Source organism: Hydra vulgaris, chromosome 13 (genome assembly GCF_038396675.1).
Source record: "Hydra vulgaris chromosome 13, alternate assembly HydraT2T_AEP".
Lineage (NCBI taxonomy): Eukaryota > Metazoa > Cnidaria > Hydrozoa > Anthoathecata > Hydridae > Hydra > Hydra vulgaris.
In genome coordinates this window covers 26714126-26736426 of record NC_088932.1, presented here as the reverse complement: position 1 = coordinate 26736426, position 22301 = coordinate 26714126, and positions in this window count along the sequence as shown.

Here is a 22301-nt window from a genome sequence, read left to right as displayed (position 1 = left end):
CCTTTGCTCACCTCAAGTTTATTTGACCATTTTTTCTACTAAACCAACAGAATCTACAAAAATATTACAAAAGATTCCAAAAGAAATCAGTAAAAACCTGTATTTTTGTGCAATTGCATTATTTTTTTATTTTAAGAAAGTTTTTGTACATAAAAATGGGTTTTGTCGTAAAAATCTTAGGTTTTATTGCTCACCTTAAGTTTATTTGACCATTTTCTCTAATAAACCCACAAAATCTACAAAAATATTACAAAAGATTCCAAAAGAAATCAGTGAAAACCTGTTTTATTGTTGCAATTGCATTATTTTCTTATTTTAAGTAAGTTTTTGTACATAAAAAGGGGTTTTGTCGTAAAAATCTTAGGTTCCTTTGCTCACCTCAAGTTTATTTGACCATTTTTTCTAATAAACCCACAGAATCTTCAAAAATATTACAAAAGATTCCAAAAGAAATCAGTGAAAACCTATTTTTTGTTGCAATTGCATTATTTTCTTATTTTAATTAATTTTTTGAACATAAAAAGGGGTTTTGTCGTAAAAATCTAAGGTTCCTATGCTCACCTCAAGTTTATTTGACCATATTTTCTACTAAACCAACAGAATCTACAAAAATATTACAAAAGATTCCAAAAGAAATCAGTGAAAACCTGTTTTTTATTGCAATTGCATTTTTTTCTTATTTTAAGTAAGTTTTTGTACATAAAAAAGGGTTTTGTCGTAAAAATCGTAGATTCCTCTGCTTACCTCAAGTTTATTTGACCATTTTTTCTAATAAACCCACAGAATCTACAAAAATATTACAAAAGATTCCAAAAGAAATCAGTAAAAACCTGATTTTTTGTTGCAATTGCATTATTTCTTATTTTAAGTTAGTTTTTGAACATAAAAAGGGGTTTTGTCGTAAAAGTCTTAGGTTCCTTTGCTCACCTCAAGTTTATTTGACCATTTTTTCTAATAAACTCACAGAATTCACAAAAATATTACAAAAGATTCCAAAAGAAATCAGTGAAAACCTGTTTTTTTGTTGCAATTGCATTATTTTCTTAATTTAAGTAAGTTTTTGTAAATAAAAAGGGGTTTTGTCGTAAAAATCTTAGGTTCGTTTGCTCACCTCAAGTTTATTTGACCATTTTTTCTAATAAACCCACAGAATCTACAAAAATATTACAAAAGATTCCAAAAGAAATCAGTGAAAATCTGATTTTTTGTTGCAATTGCATTATTTTCTAATTTTAGGTAAGTTTTTGAACATAAAAAGGGGTTTTGTCGTAAAAATCTTAGGTTCCTTTGCTCACCTCAAGTTTATTTGACCATTTTTTCTAATAAACCCAAAGAATCTACAAAATTATTTCAAAAGATTCCAAAAGAAATCAGTGAAAACCTGTTTTTTTGTTGCAATTGCATTTTACTTCCAGTAAGTTTTTCTCAAAAAAAAGAGGTTTTCTCGTAAAAACCTTAGGTTCCTTTGCTTACCTTAAAGATATTTGACTATTATTTCTAATAAACCCACAAAATCTACAAAAATATTGCAAAATATTCCAAAAGAAATCAGTGAAAACTTGTTTTTTTGATGCAATTGCATTATTTTTTTTTATTTTAAGTTTGTTTTTGTACAGAAAAAGAAGTTTTGTCGTATACGACAAAACCCCTTTTTCTGTTCAAAAACTAACTTAAGTTTATTTGACCATTTTTTCTCATAAACCCTCAGAATCCGCAAAATATTACAAAAGATTCCAAAAGAATTCAGTGAAAACCTGTTTTTTTGTTCAATTGCATTATATTCTAATTTTAAGTAAGTTTTTGTACAAAAAAAGGAGTTTTGTCGGAAAAATCTTAGGTTCCTTTGCTCACCTTAAGTTTAACTGACAATTTTTTCTAATAAACCCACAGAATCTACAAAAATTATACAAAAGATTCCGAAAGGAGTCAGTGAAAACCTGTTTATTTGTTGCAATTGCAATATTTTCTTATTTTAAGTATGTTTTTGTACAAAAAAAACGGTTTTGTTGTAAAAATCTTAGGTTCCTTTGCCCTTCTTAAGTTTATTTGACGATTTTTTATAATTAATCCACAGAATCTACATTATTATTACAAAAGATTCCAAAAGATATTAGTGACAACCTGTTTTTTTGTTGCAATTGCATTTTTTCCTATATTAAGAAAGTTTTTGAACAAAAGATGGAGTTTTGTTGTAAAATCATAGGTTCCTTTGCTCACCTCAAGTTTATTTGACCATTTTTTTTAATAAATTCACAGAATCTACAAAAATATTGCAAAAGATTCCACAAGAATTCAATAAAAACTTGTTTTTTTGTTGCAATTGCATTATTTTCTTATTTTAAGTAAGTTTTTGTACAAAAAAAGGAGTTTTATTGTAAAAATGTTAGGTACCTTTGCTCACCTCAAGTTTTTTTGACCAATTTTTCTAATAAACCCACAGAATCTACAAAAATAATACAAAAGATTCCGAAAGAATTTAGTAAAAACTTTTTTTTTTGTTGCAATTGCATTATTTTCTTACTTTAAGTAAGTTTTGGGTCATAAAAGGGCTTTTGTCGTTAAAACCTTAGGTTCCTTTGCTCACCTCAAGTTTATTTGACCATTTTTTCTAGTAATTCCACAGAATCTTTAATAAAATTTCAAAAGATTCCATATGATATCAGTGAAAACCTGTTTTTTTGTTGCAGTTGCATTATTTTCTTATTTTAAGTAAGTTTTTGAACAAAAAAAAGGGTTTTTTCGTAAAAATCTTAGGTTCCTTTGCTCACCTCAAGTTTATTTGACAATTTTTTCTATTAAACCCACAGAATCTACAAAAATGTTTCAAAAGATTCCGAAAGAAATCAGTGAAAACCTGTTATTTGAATTTTTTTAAGGGAATTACTCAATTGCACAAAAAAGTTTATTGAAATAAAATACTCCTTAAGCTAAAAAAAATAGGTATGCATGGTCTATTTTGATTCAAGTGATCATTTCTTTAATAAACCCACAGAATCTGCAAAAAGATAACAAAAGATTCCAAAAGAAATCAGTGAAAATCTGTTTTTTTGTTGCAATTGAATTATTTTCTTATTTTTGGTAAGTTTTTGTACAAAAAAGGGGTTTTGTCGTAAAAATATTAGGTTCCTTTGCTCACCTCAAGTTTATTTGACCATTTTTTCTAATAAACCCACAGAATCCACAAAAATATTACAAAAGATTCCAAAAGAAATAAGTGAAAACCTGTTTTTTTGTTGCAATTGTATTATTTTCTTATTTTAAGTAAGTTTTTTTACAAAAAAAGGGGTTTTGTCGTAAAAATACTAGGTTCCTATGCTCACCTCAAGTTTGTTTGACCATTTTTTCTAACAAACCGACAGAATCTACAAAAAGATTACAAAAGAATCCAAAAGACATTAGTGACAACCTGTTTTTTTGTTGCAATGCATTATTTTCTTATATTAATTAAGTTTTTGTACACAAAAAAGGGTTTTGTCGTAAAAAATCTTAGGTTCCTTTGCTCACCTCAAGTTTATTTCACCATTATTTCTAATAAACTTACAGAATCTACAAAAATATTACAAAAGATTGCAATAGAAGTCCGTGAATACCTGTTTTTTATATGCAATTGCATTATTTTTTTTTTTTTAGTAAGTTTTTGTACAGAAAAAGGGGATGTCATAAAAATCTTAGATCCCTTTGCTCACCTTAAGTTTATTTGACCATTTTTCTAATAAACCCACAGAATCTACAAAAATATTACAAAAGATTCCAGAAGAAATCAGTGAAAACATGTTATTTGATTTTTTTTAATAGAATTACTTATTTTCACAAAAAAGTTTATCAACATAAAATACTCCTTGAGCTAAACAACATAGGTATGCATGGTCGTTTTTTATTCAAATGATCATTTTCTTTAATAAACCACAGAATCTACAGAAATAATACAAAAGATTTTAAAAGAAATTAGTGAAAACCTGTTTTTTTGTTGCAATTGCAATATTTTCTTATTTTAAGTAAGTTTTTGTACAAAAAAATGGGTTTTGTCGTAAAAATATTAGGTTCCTTTGCTCACCTCACGTTTAATTAACCATTTTTTCTAATAAACCCTTAGAATCAACAAAAATTTTACAAAATTTTTCAAAAGAAATCAGTGAAAACCTGTTTATTTGTTGCAATTGCAATATTTTTTTATTTTAAGTTTTTGTTCAAAAAAAGGAGTTTTGTCGTAAAAACCTTAGGTTCCTTTGCTCACCTCAAATTTTTTCTACCACCTTTTCGAATAAATTCTCAGAATCTACAAAAATATTACAAAAGATTCCGAAAGAAATTAGTGAAAAACTGTTTTTTTGTTGCGATTGAATTATTTTCTTACTTTAGGTAAGTTTTTGTTCAAAAAAAGGGGTTTTGTCGTTAAAACCTTAAGTTCCTTTGTTCACCTCAAGTTTATTTGACCAATTTTTCTAGTATATCCACAGAATCTACAAAAATATTACATAAGATTCCATAAGAAATCAGTGAAAACATGTTTGTTTGTTGCAATTGCAATATTTTCTTATTTTAAGTAAGTTTTTGAACTGAAAAAGTAGTTTTGTCGTAAAAATCATAGGTTTCTTTGCCCACCTTAAGTTTTTTTGACCATTTGTTATAATAAACCCACAGACTCTACAAAAATATTACAAAAGATTCCAGAATAAATTAGTGAAATCCTATTTTTTTGTTGCAATTGCATTATTTTCTTAATTTAAGTAATTGTTTGTACAAAAAAAAGGGGTTTTGTCGTTAAAACCTTATGTTCCTTTGCTCACCTCAAGTTTATTTTACCATTTTTTTTAATAAACCCACAGAATCTTCAAAAATATTGTAAAAGATTCCAAAAGAATTCAATAAAAACTTGTTATTTTGTTGCAATTGCATTATTTTCTTATTTTAAGTAAGTTTTTGTACAAAAAAAGGAGTTTTATTGTAAAAATCTTAGGTTCCTTTGCTCACGTCAAGTTTTTTTGACCAATTTTTCTAATAAACCCACAGAATCTACAAAAATATTACAAAAGATTCCAAAAGAAATTAGTAAAAACCTTTTTTTTTGTTGCAATTGCATAATTTTCTTACTTTAAGTAAGTTTTGGATCATAAAAGGGGTTTTGTCGTTAAAACCTTAAGTTCCTTTGCTCACCTCAAGTTTATTTGACCATTTTTTCTTGTAATTCTACAGAATCTTTAAAAATATTACAAAAGATTCCATAAGATATAAGTGAAAATCTGTTTTTTTGTTGCAGTTGCATTTTTTTCTTATTTTAAGTAAGTTTTTGTACAAAAAAAAGGTGTTTTGTCGTAAAAATCTTAGGTTCCTTTGCTCACCTCACGTTTATTTGACCATTTTTTCTATTAAACCCACAGAATCTACAAAAATGTTTTAAAAGATTCCAAAAGAAATCAGTGAAAAACTGTTATTTGAATTTTTTAAAGGGAATTACTCAATTTCACAAAAAAGTATATCGACATAAAATACTCCTTAAGCATAAAAAATAGGTATGCATGGTCGTTTTTGATTCAAGTGATCATTTTCTTTAATAAACCTACAGAATCTGCAAAAAGATAACAAAAGATTCCAAAAGAAATTAGTGAAAACCTGTTTTTTTGTTGCAATTGCATTATTTTCTTATTTTTGGTAAGTTTCTGTACAAAAAAGGTGTTTTGTCGTAAAAATATTAGGTTTCTTTGCTCACCTCAAGTTTATTTGGTCATTTTTTCTAATAAACCCACAGAATCCACAAAAATATTACATAAGATTCCAAAAGAAATCAGTGAAAACCTGTTTTTTTGTTGCAATTGTATTATTTTCTTATTTTAAGTAAGTTTTTTTACAAAAAAAGGGGTTTTGTCGTAAAAATACTAGGTTCCTTTGCTCACCTCAAGTTTATTTGACCATTTTTTCTAATAAACCCACAGAATCTACAAAAAGATTACAAAAGATTCCAAAAGAAATTAGTGACAACCATTTTTTTTGTTGCAATTGCATTATTTTTTTATATTAATTAAGTTTTTGTACAAAAAAAAGGGTTTTGTCGTAAAAAATCTTAGGTTCATTTGCTCACCTCAAGTTTATTTGACCATTATTTCTAATAAACTTACAGAATCTACAAAAATATTACAAAAGATTCCAAAAGAAATCCGTGAAAACCTGTTTTTTTGATGCAATTGCATTATTTATTTTTTTTTAGTTAGTTTTTGTACAGAAAAAGGGGATTTGTCATAAAAGTCTTAGGTTCCTTTGCTCACCTTAAGTTTATTTGACCATTTTTTCTAATAAACCCACAGAATCTACAAAAATAATACAAAAGATTCCAAAAGAAATCAGTGAAAACCTGTTATTTGATTTTTTTTAAGAGAATTACTTATTTTCACAAAAAAGTTTAATGACATAAAATACTCCTTGAGCTAAAAAACATAGGTATGCATGGTCGTTTTTTATTCAAATGATCATTTTATTTAATAAATCCACAGAATCTACAAAAATATTACAAAAGATTCCAAAAGAAATCAGTTAAAACCTGTTTTTTTTGTTGCAATTGCAATATTTTCTTATTTTAAGTCAGTTTTTGTACAAAAAAAGGGGTTTTGTCGTAAAAATCTTAGGTTCCTTTGCTCACCTCAAGTTTATTTGACCATTTTTTCTAATAAGCCCACAGAATCTACAATAATATTACAAAAGATTCCATAAGAATTTAGTGACAACCTGTTTTTTTGTTGCAATTGCAGGTTAAATTTAATTAAAGGTTAATTAAAGGTTCTAAGTAGGTGTAAACCTTATAACTATTGATGTAAATACTGATGGACTTTGAAATCAGTGAATTTCAATAGTAAAATATATTATCTTGTCCTTTTCCAGTGGCTATTTTTATTGCAATCGCAATGCCATCAAGTTTTCATGACACATTTTTATTTACATGATTTTTTAGCAGAAGTTATTTATCTAAAAATTATTGGGTTAGCTAATAATAAAAAACAGTATGAATTTAATTTGCATTGTTTTATTTGTGATCCTCCGGCGCATGCATTTTTTAGATATTACTCAGGTCACACATTAAATAATGAGTGTGATTGGTATGCTTCTGTGACAAAATAATTTAAAAAAAGGAGTATTTATACAAATATTAATGGAATTTTAAGAACTGATACTGAATTTATGTCAAATGCTTACTCGTTGCATAAGAATTGGACAGCATATGATTTTTTATAAATTGTTTAGATATGGTTCCTTAATTTTTGTTTTTTGAAGTGTGTAATCAATATATTTATGTTGCGTGAAATTCAAATCAAAAGTTCATATCAACTTTGGTCAGAAACTACTGATTTTAAATCAAATGCTGGAAGTTGAGTCCACTGCTTCTGACTTAGTTAGAAGTAGAAGAGGTATTTTTTAACTAAAGCATTGCAAGGCAACAGAGTTTCTTCAGATTGTCTTATAAACAAGAAATATCGTGTTCGAGAAAGTTTTAGACAATGAAGTTTCAAATCTGTTTGTTGCATTTGCTGTAATTGTAAAAAATTTTAAACAAAGAAAACATAGATAATAAATTCTCAATAAGAAATGAAATGTATTATGTAGCTAATTGATTTATTGGACACTCTATTCTTTTGACCCCTTTAGGTTAAAATACAAAATGCACAATTCGCAAAATTTTCATTTTTAAAAGGAACATGGATTCTACACTGCGACCATTTTCTATAGGCGCATGTGGATTATGTCGTAAAACTTATTATGTAAAAACGTTATGTCGTAAAACTTTTTATGTAAAAACGTACTTAACTTTATTTGTATAGCGTATTTTAATAAATAATAAATAAAGTATCAAAAAATAATGCAAATTATCACAAAATATTATTAAAATTGAAAAGATTTGATCATAAATGAATTAAATTCAAAAGAAGGCTGACTATTTTCTATAGACAATGTTCACACTTTTTATCAAAACTATAAAAAAAACGTTTTTATCACATTTTAGCACTCGGTTGGACCTCCTTTGCGCTCAATTACTTGATAAATTTGTTTTGGCATACATCCCACCAAGTTTTCCAACTTTTGGTTCCATATCCTCCCAGCATTCTGATACCGCTACATTTGGCTCTGCCACAGAGTTTTATTGCTTCTGGTCAGCATAGATACTTCTTACAATGATTCCCCAGATGTTTTCAACAGGATTCAAATCTGGACTGTGAGCAGGCCACTACATTTGCTTAATTTTTTTAGCTTCAAACCAAGCTTTAGTCTCGTTACTAGTGTGAATGCTGGTGTTGTCTTGTTGAAAAACAAACTTTTTGCATCGATATTTGTTTTAAAATGGAATCAAACATAATTTTAGCACATCAATATATTCAGAACTTTTAATTTTGCAAGATGTAAATGCTAAATTTAACTTTCCTGTTGCACAAAACCCAAGCCAAACCATCAAAAATCTACCACCGAAATTCCTTGTCGAAAAATATTTGGGTTCTCTCCTCAAATCACGCCAGTAGCCACTAAAACCATCAGGCCCATCAAGATTAAGCTTTTTATCTTCCGAAAAAATTACTTGGTATTGAAAACAAAAACATTCAGCTATTTAGTCATCTTACGTATTCAAATTTAATCTAAAATTTTTTACTTGTTTCCAATCGCGTCCCATGTTTTCGCGTACAATGTACAATGTGTGGGCTGTCTTTATGAAGTTTCCTAATCGTCTCCTTGCAAACATTTAAACCCAAATCTGACTTAACTGTTTTCAAACTTTTTGATGAATTTGATGCGAGTCGAACAATTCTGCGTTTTTCACGGCCTGAAACCTTAGATTTCTTTGGTTTCCTTTTGATTGTTGCATAATCTGTTGGGTTTTTGAAGAAATTAAGGATAGATCTCGTCAATTTTTCGATTCGGAACTTTTTCTCGGTGATAAGCCAATATTTGACCTTTTTCAATATCGGTAAGGACCTTTCCTTTCGGCATTTAACTAAGTTTAACTTAATTTCGACTCACAAAATAAAAAATACTACAGAATATAAGAAACTTGCGACAAAACTCGTGAAAACTTAAGTGCGTCTATAGAAAATTGCTTGTCAAAACTCATAAAAATGTTGTGCGTCTATAGAAAAATGCCACGTAAATATTAAAAATTTAATTATTTTAATACAATCAAGACAATTAATAATCAGATGCATAATGAAAAAATATTTTATTATTGTTATAAGTAATGCTCTTGCAGTTTCTTAATAACATCAGGTTTTTTTAAAATTAACTAAAATTAGAAGGGTTAAAAATTTCCCGGAAAATTTCAACTTGGGAAATATTCCGGAAATTTTTAAAAATTTCAAAAAGATATAATTTATTTTATAAGTAATGGGTAAAAAATTATGTCTTATTTAGGCTGTTGTTTTGGACAACTTTGTGGTAAAATATTGTGAAGGAGATCATGCAAATTTTCGAAAACCCCCTTTGAAAAACACTTAGTTTGGTAATTTTTTGAACTTTTTTTATTATAACTATAAGTAGCAACTTAGATCATTTGTTTTCAAAATTTTCTAAAACTGTTTCATCCTGTTATTTGTTAAGCATATTGATGTTCATTGCCGTATTTTTCAATATCTATTAAATTGGCCAACAAATTACTGAAAACTGTAAAATTATATATAAAAAGATTTGATATAAAAACTTGCAGTATTTTACAAATTTTTCTCGATTTAAAGTTATATTGATTAATGTAAGACAAAAAGTAAGGAAAATATTTTTGCTAAATTTTAACTATTTCAAAAAAAAGTTAGTAATAAAAATAAAGAAGTATTTTGAGGTCATGTTTAAATTTAAGCCGCAGCGGTTTAAGCCATAGCGCAGCGGTTGGCGCGCTTGCTTTTGAAGCTTGAGATCCGATGTTCAATGCCACCTCTGGGCAAGTTTTACAACATCGTTAAGGAAGGAGGCGTAAACTTCTTTTCAAATGCGCTTTCACGGTGTTCTGTGATAAGATATCTTGGGGCTAAGGGTCTGCGTATCGTTATCGGTATATCTGTATGAACCGATATTTAGAAGCGATAACGATATCAAACGATATGAGTTTGTCTATGAAACGATAACTTATCGCTTGAAACGATAAAAGACTGTAAATTTAACGGTTGAAACGATAATATTGGCTTTTCGGAATACATAAAAATAACGAGAGATACCGATAAATAATGAAATATAAAATAAAGATATTTTTTACAATTTTCCAATTATTTTTTTTTTAAATGCCAAATTTTAGTTCAAATATATTATCAATCTTTAAGTCGAGTAAAGATGTCGTTTTGCCTATTTTTATCGGTTTTACAAGTTAATCCTTCCCAATTGTATATATTATCAAGATGTCTAACTTCACAAAAATTCCGTAAGAAAAAGTGAAGCAAGATTATAAAGTTTTTAATGCCGCTAGCCATTTTATTTAAACTGACAATACTTCATTTTTGTTTTTCTTTGATTTATCATTGCGTTATTTCAGGCTGGCATAACAAACCTGGCTGACAAAAATTTGCTTCACTGCAGAAGCGCAAGCTAGACATTTAGTTAATAGATATCATTGATCCTTTCAGACCAATTAAATAGGATGTCAGCTGAAAACTTTGTTGATCAACAAAGGTCAAAAATGTCGGAATATCGTCTTCAAGATGCAATTAGCGTGTTAATGTATGTAAGGTAATAATGTGTGTCGGTGTTAACGTATGTAGGTGTTAACGCATGTAAGGTCTTAATGTATTTAATGTGTGAAAATGGCGCGGTTGTAAAACTGTATAAAAAGGGGTTGTAGTTTGTAAATTATATGATTCGCAGTCAGATGGGAAAAATAATATCAAGTTCAAAAAGAAAACAGTGACTCTTTAGTGTCTCAGGGAAAATCTAAATAATTCCCCACAAAAAAACATTGAAAAAGAAAGGAAAAACTTTGTAAAAATAATCAAATTTAATCCATTTTGAAGGTAAGATATGATAAACTTTGTTTTATTTTATTTGTTACAATATAGTAGCATGAACGAAATTCCAATTTTACTTTGTTATTAAACTTTTTAAGTGAAAATGTGGTTAAACTTAGATAACAAAAATTATTATTGCTACAGGTTGTTCAAAGTAAAAAAAGAAAAGATAAATTTTTGAAACATTATGTCAATAACTTGATATTGTTGTAAAATTTGAAATATCAGTTATTTGATAGAAATTTTATAGTAAAAAACTTTGTCATTTTTTGGGAAAAGGCTAGTAAAGGCTCCAGATTTAATTTTTTTTTTGTGAAGTAAAAGATTCTTTTTCTTATTTCGCTTAGAAGTTTGATCTTATAAGTCAGTTGCCAGCATCATCCCGCGTCCAAGAACGGAAATCTGGAACTTCTTTGAAGAAGAGGTTACAGAAAGTGCAACTGGTGAAAAAGTCGTCCAAGCAAAGTGCAAGCTGTGTCTGGCAGTTGTCAAGGATGTAGATCATAATACTTCTGGGATGAGGTCCCATCTTTTTTAAAAGCATCCAGTTGAACTTGCCGAGATTGAACAAGACATGTCAGAGAAGAAGAGTAAGGCTGATGTTGCTTTTAATGAGCTTAAACAGGTATTATATGACAGTTGTTAAAAAAAGTTTTAAATTGAGTATTTCTATATTTAGTATGTTCAAAATTTAAATACAACAATGTATTACATGCTTTAGCCGCTTTACAGCGTGTATATTGAAATGTAAAAATTTAACAACTTTTTTTAACTTTACAGATATACGACGATGATGAGTCCTATGAAAAGGATCATGGAGACAAGGTTCCTCTGGTCATAGACAGAAGAGTAAAGTATAAAAGTATAAAATATAAACCACAAGACCGAGATCAACTTCGAGGTGATTTGAAAATTGCAAAGTTCTTAGCCAGATGCAACTTACTATTTAGCCTTGTTGAGCATGAAGGCTTCCAAGATCTTATTGCTTATTTCAACCCAAAGATGCTGATTAAGTCTGCCATTACATACTCACGTTATAAGTAAGATATATTTTATTGTACATTTAGTTAAGTTAATAATTTTGGGATGGTTTCATTTGGTTTAAGAGGGAACAGCTTTAAAGAATTTGTATAAGTTTTAAATCAAACTTAATTAAAATCCCAAACCCTTTAATCTTAATTGCAATGAAAATTGTTGTTTCTTAGTAAGTTAGTACCTCCCTTTTTATTTGAAATCATTAGCTTTTAGACCTGTCCGCGCCAATTTTTTTTTTGTTAGTTTTTTTAAATAACTATAAATTAGTATAAACAACAGTTTTTTTATTTGTTTTTTCTTCTTTTAGGTTACCATTAGTTTACAAAAATGTGAATGCAGCAATAGATCAAGTTCTGCAGAAAGAGTTGCAAAAAAGTCCTGGATTTGCCATTTCTTCTGACATGTAGACAAAGTCGGAATAATGACGCCTATCAAGCCATCACCCTCCACTTCATCTATGAAGACTTCAACCACCGGATGTTTGTTATTGGTGTGTTACCCTTTTCTGGACGCCATACTGCAGAAGCTATTGCAAACAGACCGGATCAGTAAGTAAATTTTTATAGAAGTTTTTTTAAATTAGTATAGAAGTACTTACACTAATACTTTAACTTACTATTACTAAGTAAGCTAACTACCTAGCACTTGTTGATTTGTTGTTGTACAAATCTTTATACAGTTTAACATATTAGTGATATTACCCGTTACATATAATATTTTTATACCTTTAGTTATAAAATTGTAATATAATATTATAACTAAAGGTATTAAGTTGTTATATGTAAATTTTAATTTGTATAATATTCATATTTATTAATTTTTTTTTTATTTTTAGAAATGTCTTAGAGATTCCCGGATATGCCGGACACAGCTATGTTGTTTGTGTTCATGACTCTGCTTCCAACATGAAGGCAGCTATTCCTAAATGCAAGTTTGTTGACGAGTCTCTGCTCTGTGCTGATCACTTTTTGAACATGGTTGCGGAAGGTGCAATTAAAGAAGCCAAGTCAGTTGAAGGTTTGGATCTGGAGTCAGCCATTAAAAAAGCCACAGAACTGTCATCTCTATGCCACAAGTCCACTTTGTCAGAACAGTGAATCAAGATGGAGATTTAAAACATGTTGGATGACAACAACATAGTTGACAAGGAGGAGTTAAAGTATGTGAAAATTATCTCACCTGTCAAAACCCGCTGGAACTCCACATTAAAGATGATTGACAGTACTGTAAGAATGAGAGGACCTTTGTGCTCAATCAGGGATAACCCAGGTTCTGACCCTAACAAACTTGCACCCGCTACTCCCAGTGAGGATGAGTTTGAAGTTTGACAAAAATCTTGGACATTTCGGGAAACTTTTTTGCAGATAAGAAAGTCTCCATTCACAGAGTTATCTCTCATCTGTATGGATTGAAATACCAACTTCTGCAAGCTGTTCGTGGTGGCCTGTCTCCTACTGCTGAGATGTTTTACCGAAAACTAGTTGAAGCTATTGATTTCCAGTTTCCAGAATCTGAAGCAACCAACTTGCATTAATCAGTCGCAAACGTGCTGAATCCTCTGTACAAAGGTCAGGCTTTGAAAAAGATTGGTGTACTTGATAAGACCTATGACGCTCTGATCACAAAATCTCAGAATCATCAAGAATGGATTCAGGCAACTCAAGAGATGGAAGCCAGGCAACTAGAAGAGGCAAAACCTCAAGGTTCCCAACCTGATGACGACCCTTTCTTTGATTTGGCTAGTGACACCCTAGTTAAAGTTACCTCCGCCACAGCTGATCAGTCTTCCATTGCTATTGAATGGGAAATGTACCTCAAGGTATCTGCAGTCACTGGATTGAATGTCTTGGACTCCTGGAGGACCAACAAACACAAGTTTCTATTGTTGGCAGAATCTACAAGAAAATGGCTTTGTGTGCCTGCATCTAGTGCTTTGTCAGAAAGAGCTTTTAATGCTGGAGGTGCTATTGTCTCCTACAAACAAATCAAGTTGCAACCAGAACAAGTAAAAAAACTCCTGTACATCCAGCAAAACTATGGCAAAGTCAAGATCAAGAAATGATCAAAAATCAAAGGCAGCAGCTTCATTGGCTTGTTCTTCTGCTGAAGAACAAGTCAATGAAGCTGCTGCCTTTGAAGGATCTGCCTCTCCGTATCCTGTTACCTCTCGTGCCAGTACTCCAAATGTGGTTGATCTGGCAGTTGAAGACAATAATTAGTTTGGAACTTTAGACAGAAACAAAAATTCAGAAATCTTTTATGAATTTATATTTCCTTAATTTAGATAAATTATGAAATAGAACAATGTATCTTTTCATATTGTTTCATATCGGTATTTATTGGTTACTCTCGTTTGAAAAAGTTAGTCACTGTTCTCCAAATTGACCGCCAGATTGAAACTCTCCCCACTCCTAATTTTTTTAAATTTAACCAATCATATCCATTAGTAAACACAATATATGTCAGAAAAATCTGAACTAAGTGCTAAGTATGTATATTTTCAAAATTAAAACGCATAATTTTTGGCTTTTTTTCTTACAAAGTTTTAATAGTCAGCCATAATAATAATTTAAATAACCCATTTACGGCTGCTTTTCAGATAAAAAGTATCATTTTCGAACATGGCAGCAAACTTTAAATTATCAACTTGTGCAGTTTGCTTAATAAATAAAGGTATCAGATCAAAATCTCTGACGCCCATATCACCCTCAGTATTTTCTCACCCTCAGAAAATTCAAGAATATATTTATATCTTTGATATACTCTTTTTAAGAATATATTTGTATCTGAAAATTCAAGAATATATATAGTATCTTTGATATACTCTATAACCAGCTGGTTAGAGAATATATCAAAGATACTATATATATATATATATATATATATATATATATATATATATATATATATATACATATATATATATATATATATATATATATATATATATATATATATATATATATATGTAATATATATTTATATATATATATACATATATATATATATATATACATATATATATATATATATATATATATAGTTTCCCGAACTCTGTGGTAGCTCTCAGAGAGGCTGATTCCATCAACAGCTGAAAAATATCAAAGTATTAACAGTGCCATGTTGCGCATGGATGGTGTCCCTGTTTGTACTTTTGGTGTGCATTGCGGAGGCCACATTTGGAGCCCTTTGTTACGGCTTAGGGTTTATTAGTAGTAATGAGGCAATTGCTTGGGCTATTAAACGGTGTTCTGAGTACTATCTATGCTTTGAGTCAAGTTCTTCAATCTAATTTAAAAATGAATAAAGTACCAAAAACTATAAAACACAAAAAACCATCATCATCACCAAGTTCTCTAAACCTATCATTCACTAATATTCGTGGTCTTCGAAGTAACTTTTCTTCTGTTGAGTCTTATCTCTTGCAAAGTTCACCAGACCTACTTGCTCTTTGTGAGACTAATTTGAGTTCGGCTGTCTCATCTTGTGATCTTAGTGTTGATGGTTATCTTCCTCTGATTCGTAAAGACTCCAATAGCCACATGCTTGGCCTGGGCATTTACATTCGTAAGAATTCACCTGTTTGTCGTGAAACTAGGTTTGAATCCACAGACTATTCTTTCATGTGCTTTCGTTTAGCACCACTTCAAGCTATTGCCTTTCTCTTTGTTCTATATCGATCTCCTTCATCTCAAGACTGTACACTTTTTGATGTTATTTCTGATCATATTGACCAAGCCCTCTCTCTTTATCCATGAGCTAATATAGTTGTTGTCGGTGACTTTAATGCTCACCACTCTGAATGGCTTGGCTCTAGTGTCAGTGACTCTGCAGGCATTAAAGCCCACAACTTTTGCCTTTCTCAATCCCTAACTCAAATAGTCAACTTTCCAACTCGCTTTCCTGACAACCCTAATCATTTACCTTCTCTACTCGACTTATGTCTTGTTTCTGATCCTAGTCCGTGCTCAGTTTCTCCACATTCACCCTTAGGTGCTTCTGATCACAGTTTGATCTCTTTAAAACTAATATCTCATTCTTCTTCATCACCTGAATACCCCTACTATCGAACCTCTTACAACTACAGTAAAGCTGACTGGGATTCTTTCCGTAATTTTCTTCGTGATGGCCCTTGGGTAGAAATCTTTCAACTTCCTGTCGACAAATGTGCTTCTTATATAACTTCGTGGATTCAGGCTGGCATGGAATCTTTTATTCCCTCTCGACGATTCCAGGTCAAGCCTCACTCTCCTCCATGGTTTTCCTCACACTGTGCTGCTGCGATTGCCAATCGAAACCGTTACTTCCATATTTATCAGCAAAACAATTCTCCAGAAAACAGACGTTTTTTCATTACTGCTAGAAACAACTGTAAAAAGGTTTTGTCTAACGCCAAAACCCGCTATTCTCAGGTCATGAAATCTCGTATCTCATCTCAAAAATTAGGCTCTCGTGACTTCTGGAGAATCTTTAATAATATCAATAATAAGGGCAAATCTATAATTCCACCTCTCTTGTATGGTTCAGACTTTGTCACCTCACCTAAAGACAAAGCCGAACTGTTTGCTAAAAACTTTTCATCAATATCATCTCTTGATTCCACTAATTGCGTTCTACCTGATATTGCCAACAAACAGGTTGATTCATTGCTTGACATTCATATCACTTCAGCATCTGTATCTAAAGTGATTTCCTGTCTAGACTCTTCTACAGCTTGTGGCCCAGACAACATACCTGTTATTGTCTTGCAGAAGTGTTCTCCGGAGCTGTCGTCTATACTCTCAAAACTATTCAACAAGTGCTTATCAGAGTCTTGTTTTCCAGCCTGCTGGAAAGCCGCATATGTTATCCCTATCTTCAAAAATTCTGGGGAGCAATCTGATTCGTCTAACTACCGTCCCATAAGTCTTCTTCCTATCATAAGCAAGGTTTTTGAATCTTTAATTAACAAACACTTAATTTCTCATCTTGAATCTAATAACTTACTTTCTGACCATCAATATGGATTTCGATCTTCTCGTTCTACAGCTGATTTGCTAACAGTAATAACTGACAGGTTTTATCGTGCATTAGATGAAGGTGGAGAGGTTAAGGCCATCGCTCTTGACATTTCAAAAGCGTTTGATAAAGTTTGGCATGCTGGTCTTCTCCATAAGCTTTCTTCTTATGGTGTATCCGGCAACATCTTTAAGATCATTGAATCCTTCCTTTCCAATCGTAGCATAAAAGTTATCCTCGATGGACAATACTCTTCTTCTTATTCTGTAACTTCAGGGGTTCCTCAAGGTTCTATCCTTGGCCCTATACTCTTTTTAATTTACATTAACGATCTTCCAGATATTCTCACATCTAAGGTGGCATTGTTTGCTGATGATACTACCATTTATTCTTGTCGTGATAAGAAACCAACACCCTCTGATTGCCTGGAGGGGGCATTTGAGCTTGAAAAGGATCTCTCTTCTGCTACAGCATGGGGCTCACAGTGGCTGGTGAACTTTAATTCAGATAAAACTCAATTTTTTTCAGCCAATCGTTATCGCAATAATTTAGATCTTCCTATATTTATGAATGGTGATGTACTCGATGAGTCACCTACTCTTCATCTTCTAGGATTAACTCTTACTTCCAATCTTTCTTGGAAACCATATATCAAATCGGTTGCAAAATTAGCATCTGCTAAGGTTGCATCTCTTTATCGAGCTCGCCACTTTCTTACTCTGGATTCTATTCTCTACCTCTATAAATCTCAAATCCGGCCTTGTATGGAATACTGTTGCCATATCTGGGGCGGATCTTCTAATGATGCCTTTTCTCTTTTAGACAAGGTGCAAAAACGCATTGTAAACATAGTTGGACCTGCTCTTGCAGCCAACCTTCAACCATTATCACATCGTCGTAATGTTGCTTCTCTTTCTCTTCTCTACAAATACTATAATGGGCACTGCTCGAAAGAGCTAGCGTCTCTTGTGCCATCTACTAAAATTCATTCTCGTGTTACTCGTCATTCAATTAAGTGTCATCCTTTTTCTGTGACTGTTCCTAAGTGCTCCAAAAACGCTTATTCGTCTAGTTTTTTTCCTCGAACATCAGCTCTTTGGAATTCGCTTCCTTCATCTTGCTTTCCTGATTCATATAATTTGCAATCTTTTAAATCGTCCGTCAATCGTTATCTTGCTCTACAATCTTCATCTTTTCTCTTACAGTAACTTCCAACTTTAATTAGTGGCTGCTTGCAGCCTTGTTAGAAGCGAAGATGTTTAAAAAAAAAAAAAAAAAAAAATATACATACATATATATATATATATATATATATATATATATATATATATATATATATATATATATATATATATATATATATACATATATATATATATATATATATACATATACATATATATTTATAAACACGCACATAAATACATATTAATATCATATAATATACTTTAGGTAGAATAATGTATTTGTTAGAAAATAATGTATTTCAGGTAAATAGGAGTACTATTAGGCAAACCTCTTCACTGCTATGTATCTAGACAAATGTTCAGCCAGAGTCAAAAACTTTAAATGTGGCTGAAAAAATCTGTGGACTCAGCTATTTTAATCTAAGTATGGATTGTTTATATTTATGATTTTATAATTTAAAAATAAGATTAAAATAAGATTAGTTAAAACATTTTTTCTCTTATTTTATTTTACAGTTTTATTCAATACATTTTTTATTGTTTTTATTTATTTCAAAAATTGTTATAAAATTCTTTCTATTAATTTTAGATAGAGGAGTTTCTCATGATTGTTGCAAAAGTAAAGCTGTAAGGAATATCATAGATATTAGTGAATCACTTAGAGATAAACATGCAGAACAAGTAGCATCGGGATTGTTAAAGCGTAAAATGGAACGTTAAAGCATTGTAAGTGGAGAGCAGTTCAAGATGTCTACAGGTGGAAATCTTCTCTCTGTTACAGTTGGAGTGAATGAAATTAAGTCGAAAAGAAAGAAAATCATATCTCAGTCCTAAACCAAAAAATTACGTTCTACTTTACGCAAGAATCTAACAAGTGCTGTAGAATCGAGCATTAATGTTAAAATGATTGAATTGCAGGAAATTCTGAATATTTTTAGATGGTGGTCAAAACCTCTTAAAAGTTATTGTTAATGTTTTCGAAAATTATTTGCACCTCTTCAACTTAAAGATGGAATTTCAGTATAGCAATTGATCTAAAGTGTGCAAACAGTGTTTTCAGACTTTCAAGTCACTCTGGCAAATATGCCTGTCTGTATTGCGAAGGAGAATGCTCCCTTGAAGCAGAGAAACTAAGAACGTTGGACTCCATTGTTATGATCAATATGTATATCGTGGAAAAAAAAGATTAAAAATGCAGGAATACAAAAATGTAATAAATCCTCATTTAGTTTACTTAAAGAAGATCAAAAAAACTTTTCTTGAACACATTGTTCCTCCACCTGAGCTTCACACTATGATGGGAGTTGCAGATAAACTCTGTACTTTGCTTTTATATATTTGGCCAGCTTTTCAAAGCTGGTTGAAAACAGATTACATATTAATGAAAGGGTACCATGGTGTAGGTTTAGATGGAAACAATGCTAATAAATTTATGTCCCTGTTAGATATTTTGGAGAGGGATGTTACCTTAACTGCGACAATCAATGTTTTGCCAATAATTAATTGTTTGCGTAAGTTTTCATTAGTGAAATCAGCTGCAATTGGTTTGGAAATGGGTACAGATATTTCTGTTAAAACTGAAGATTTCAAAAGTTCATTTTCTAGTCTTCAACTATATACAAAAGATGTATTTGGCTATAACTTGACAGTTTCATGGAAAATACATATTTTAGTGTGTCACATTCTCACCATATTAGAACACAATAATATTAGCTTAGGTAACTGTGCAGAACAATGTGATGAATCTGTTCATCACAAATATAAAAAAACTTGAATGAATTATAAAAGAAACATCTGCTGTGGTAAATTTTAATTCAAACAAACATTAACGTTAGTATCACTTGTGATACAAACGTATTTATATTATGGTTTAAATAAATATAAATGGTTTATTTTGACAACCATAATGACTGGCTTTATTAAACCTTTGGAAGAAAAAAAGCTAAAAATTTTGCGTTTTAATTTTAAAAATATACATATTTAGCACTTAGTTCAGATTTTCTTACTACATATATTGTGTTTACTAATGCATATGATTAAATGTAAAATAAATAGGAGTGGGGAGAGTTTCAGCCTGGCGGTCAATTTGGAGAACAGTGTAGTAACGATATGCTTTTTTTATGTTGAAAAATTATACGAGATTATCGGTTTATAACGATATTTTATCGTTATGTTATCGTTTGCATTTCCAAAGACCCTTATGTATCGTTATAGTTATCGGTATTTTTTTCAAAAGCGTATCGTTATAATATCGTTTCAAAATAATAACGATACGCAGACCCTTATGGGTAAGAACTTCTAACCAAGTAAACTTCTATAAATCGCTTCCCTTCTGCCTTTACTGTCTTAAAAATTCCAACATCTAGCGGTTGCAAAAAATGACTTGTGTGAACTGGCAATCGAAATAAAATTATGTTGTTTGATTCAGATAATCTTTTTAATTCAAAATTAATGTGAGACGAATGGCCGTCTAAAAACATAATTTTAGTTCCTTGAAGTATGTTTGCGTGAACCAAAAAAATTGAACGAAACCATTCTATGAAATTTTTTCGCTTTCGATCCAACCTGATTTGCTGGTAGAATAATAGACATCAGAAGCACTACCTTGGATCCAAGCTTTCATTAAATTTCAACCTTTTGACTTGATGAGGTTGAAAATTTCCAAAAGCATTGCAACAAGTTAAAATTGTGGTCATATTTTTTCATTTGTTGGGGCAGGTTATTTTGGATATTTTATTCCTTTCCGACAAACAATGTTGACTTTACCTTGATCAAATTTCAATCCACTTTCACAGTTGAACACATGAAACGGCTTTTCATTTAAATTATGTTCTCAATAAGCAGCGTCAACTTGGCTGAACCACTCATCAATAACTGCCGGTTGCGAAGACACCGCTCTTACAGCTCACATGCTAGTAGCTTTTCTTCCACCGATGTTTTTCGCATGTTTTCCCATTAAACTATTGTACCACTTTCGAGTAGGTTTACCGGTTTTATATAAATGAGTTGGTTTAGATTCCTTAAATAGTTTTCGACCACAGTTTAAATGTCACTTCTTTTTAAGCTGAAGCCAATTTCACTCAAAAACTGTACAAGTTCTACTCGTTATTTGGCTTATTGCTCTTGGCCTACCAACAATAGCAGCTCCATTTATTTCTTTTAATCTGCAAAAAATAGTTGTTTTAGGAATGTTATAACATAAAGCGGCTTCTGAATATGATATTTAATTATTATTGATAGCCTCAATACAGAGTTTAATTTTTCTTTTTTTTTTAATTTTCGACATTTTTTTTATCAAGAAACGTTAATATAAACAAGACGTTTTCAAATTCAATTAAAAAGTTAAAAGCGTTTATTAGATTTTGTACGTAAAAACGCCAACTTTGGTAAAAAATAAGATGCATTCAAATATCTGTTCGGAATTTAGGAAACGTTTAAATTAAGCAGAAAAGTACTGTTTTTAAAACATCTTATCGTATTGCTGATTTTTGACTTTTTTTTTTCAGATTAATTATCACCATCAAATTCTTCAGTGAACAGTAACTCAATTTAATTTCTCTTTTTTTTTTAAGTCGGTTTGATATTGTTGGTTATTCAGGGTTTTAAAAAGTGTTTTACTTGCAATTAAAAAATTTCATGGTATCAATATATATTTTTATAATATTTTTTCATATTCTCGTTACCCTTGTCTTCTAATTTATTAATCACGTAAATATTCTCGCCTCAGATGGCGACTGCCTTTTAATTAATTTTTAGCGGAAAAATTTTTTTTATTTCGCCTTTAGTGGCTTTCGCCTTTCTATTGGAGGCCGCAATAGAAAAGCGGCCTACAATGGACAGGCGGAAGCCACTGGAGGCGGAGAGACGGTCAGAGTTTTTTTTAAGCAAAATGTTTTGGAGGCCGACGCCAATAGAGAAGCGGAAGCCAATGGTGGCTGCCTCCAGAAGAAATTTTGGAGCCAAAGCCATTTGGAGGGGCCTCCAATAGCTTCTGCCTCCTAGCTGGCTGCGGCCGCCAAATTGGAGGCGAAAATACTCCCGCCGGCGGACGTGATGAAAAATAATTGCACCTTTGTCTTTAAGATAACGAGCAATTAAAATATTAACTGAGAACAAACGTTAAATA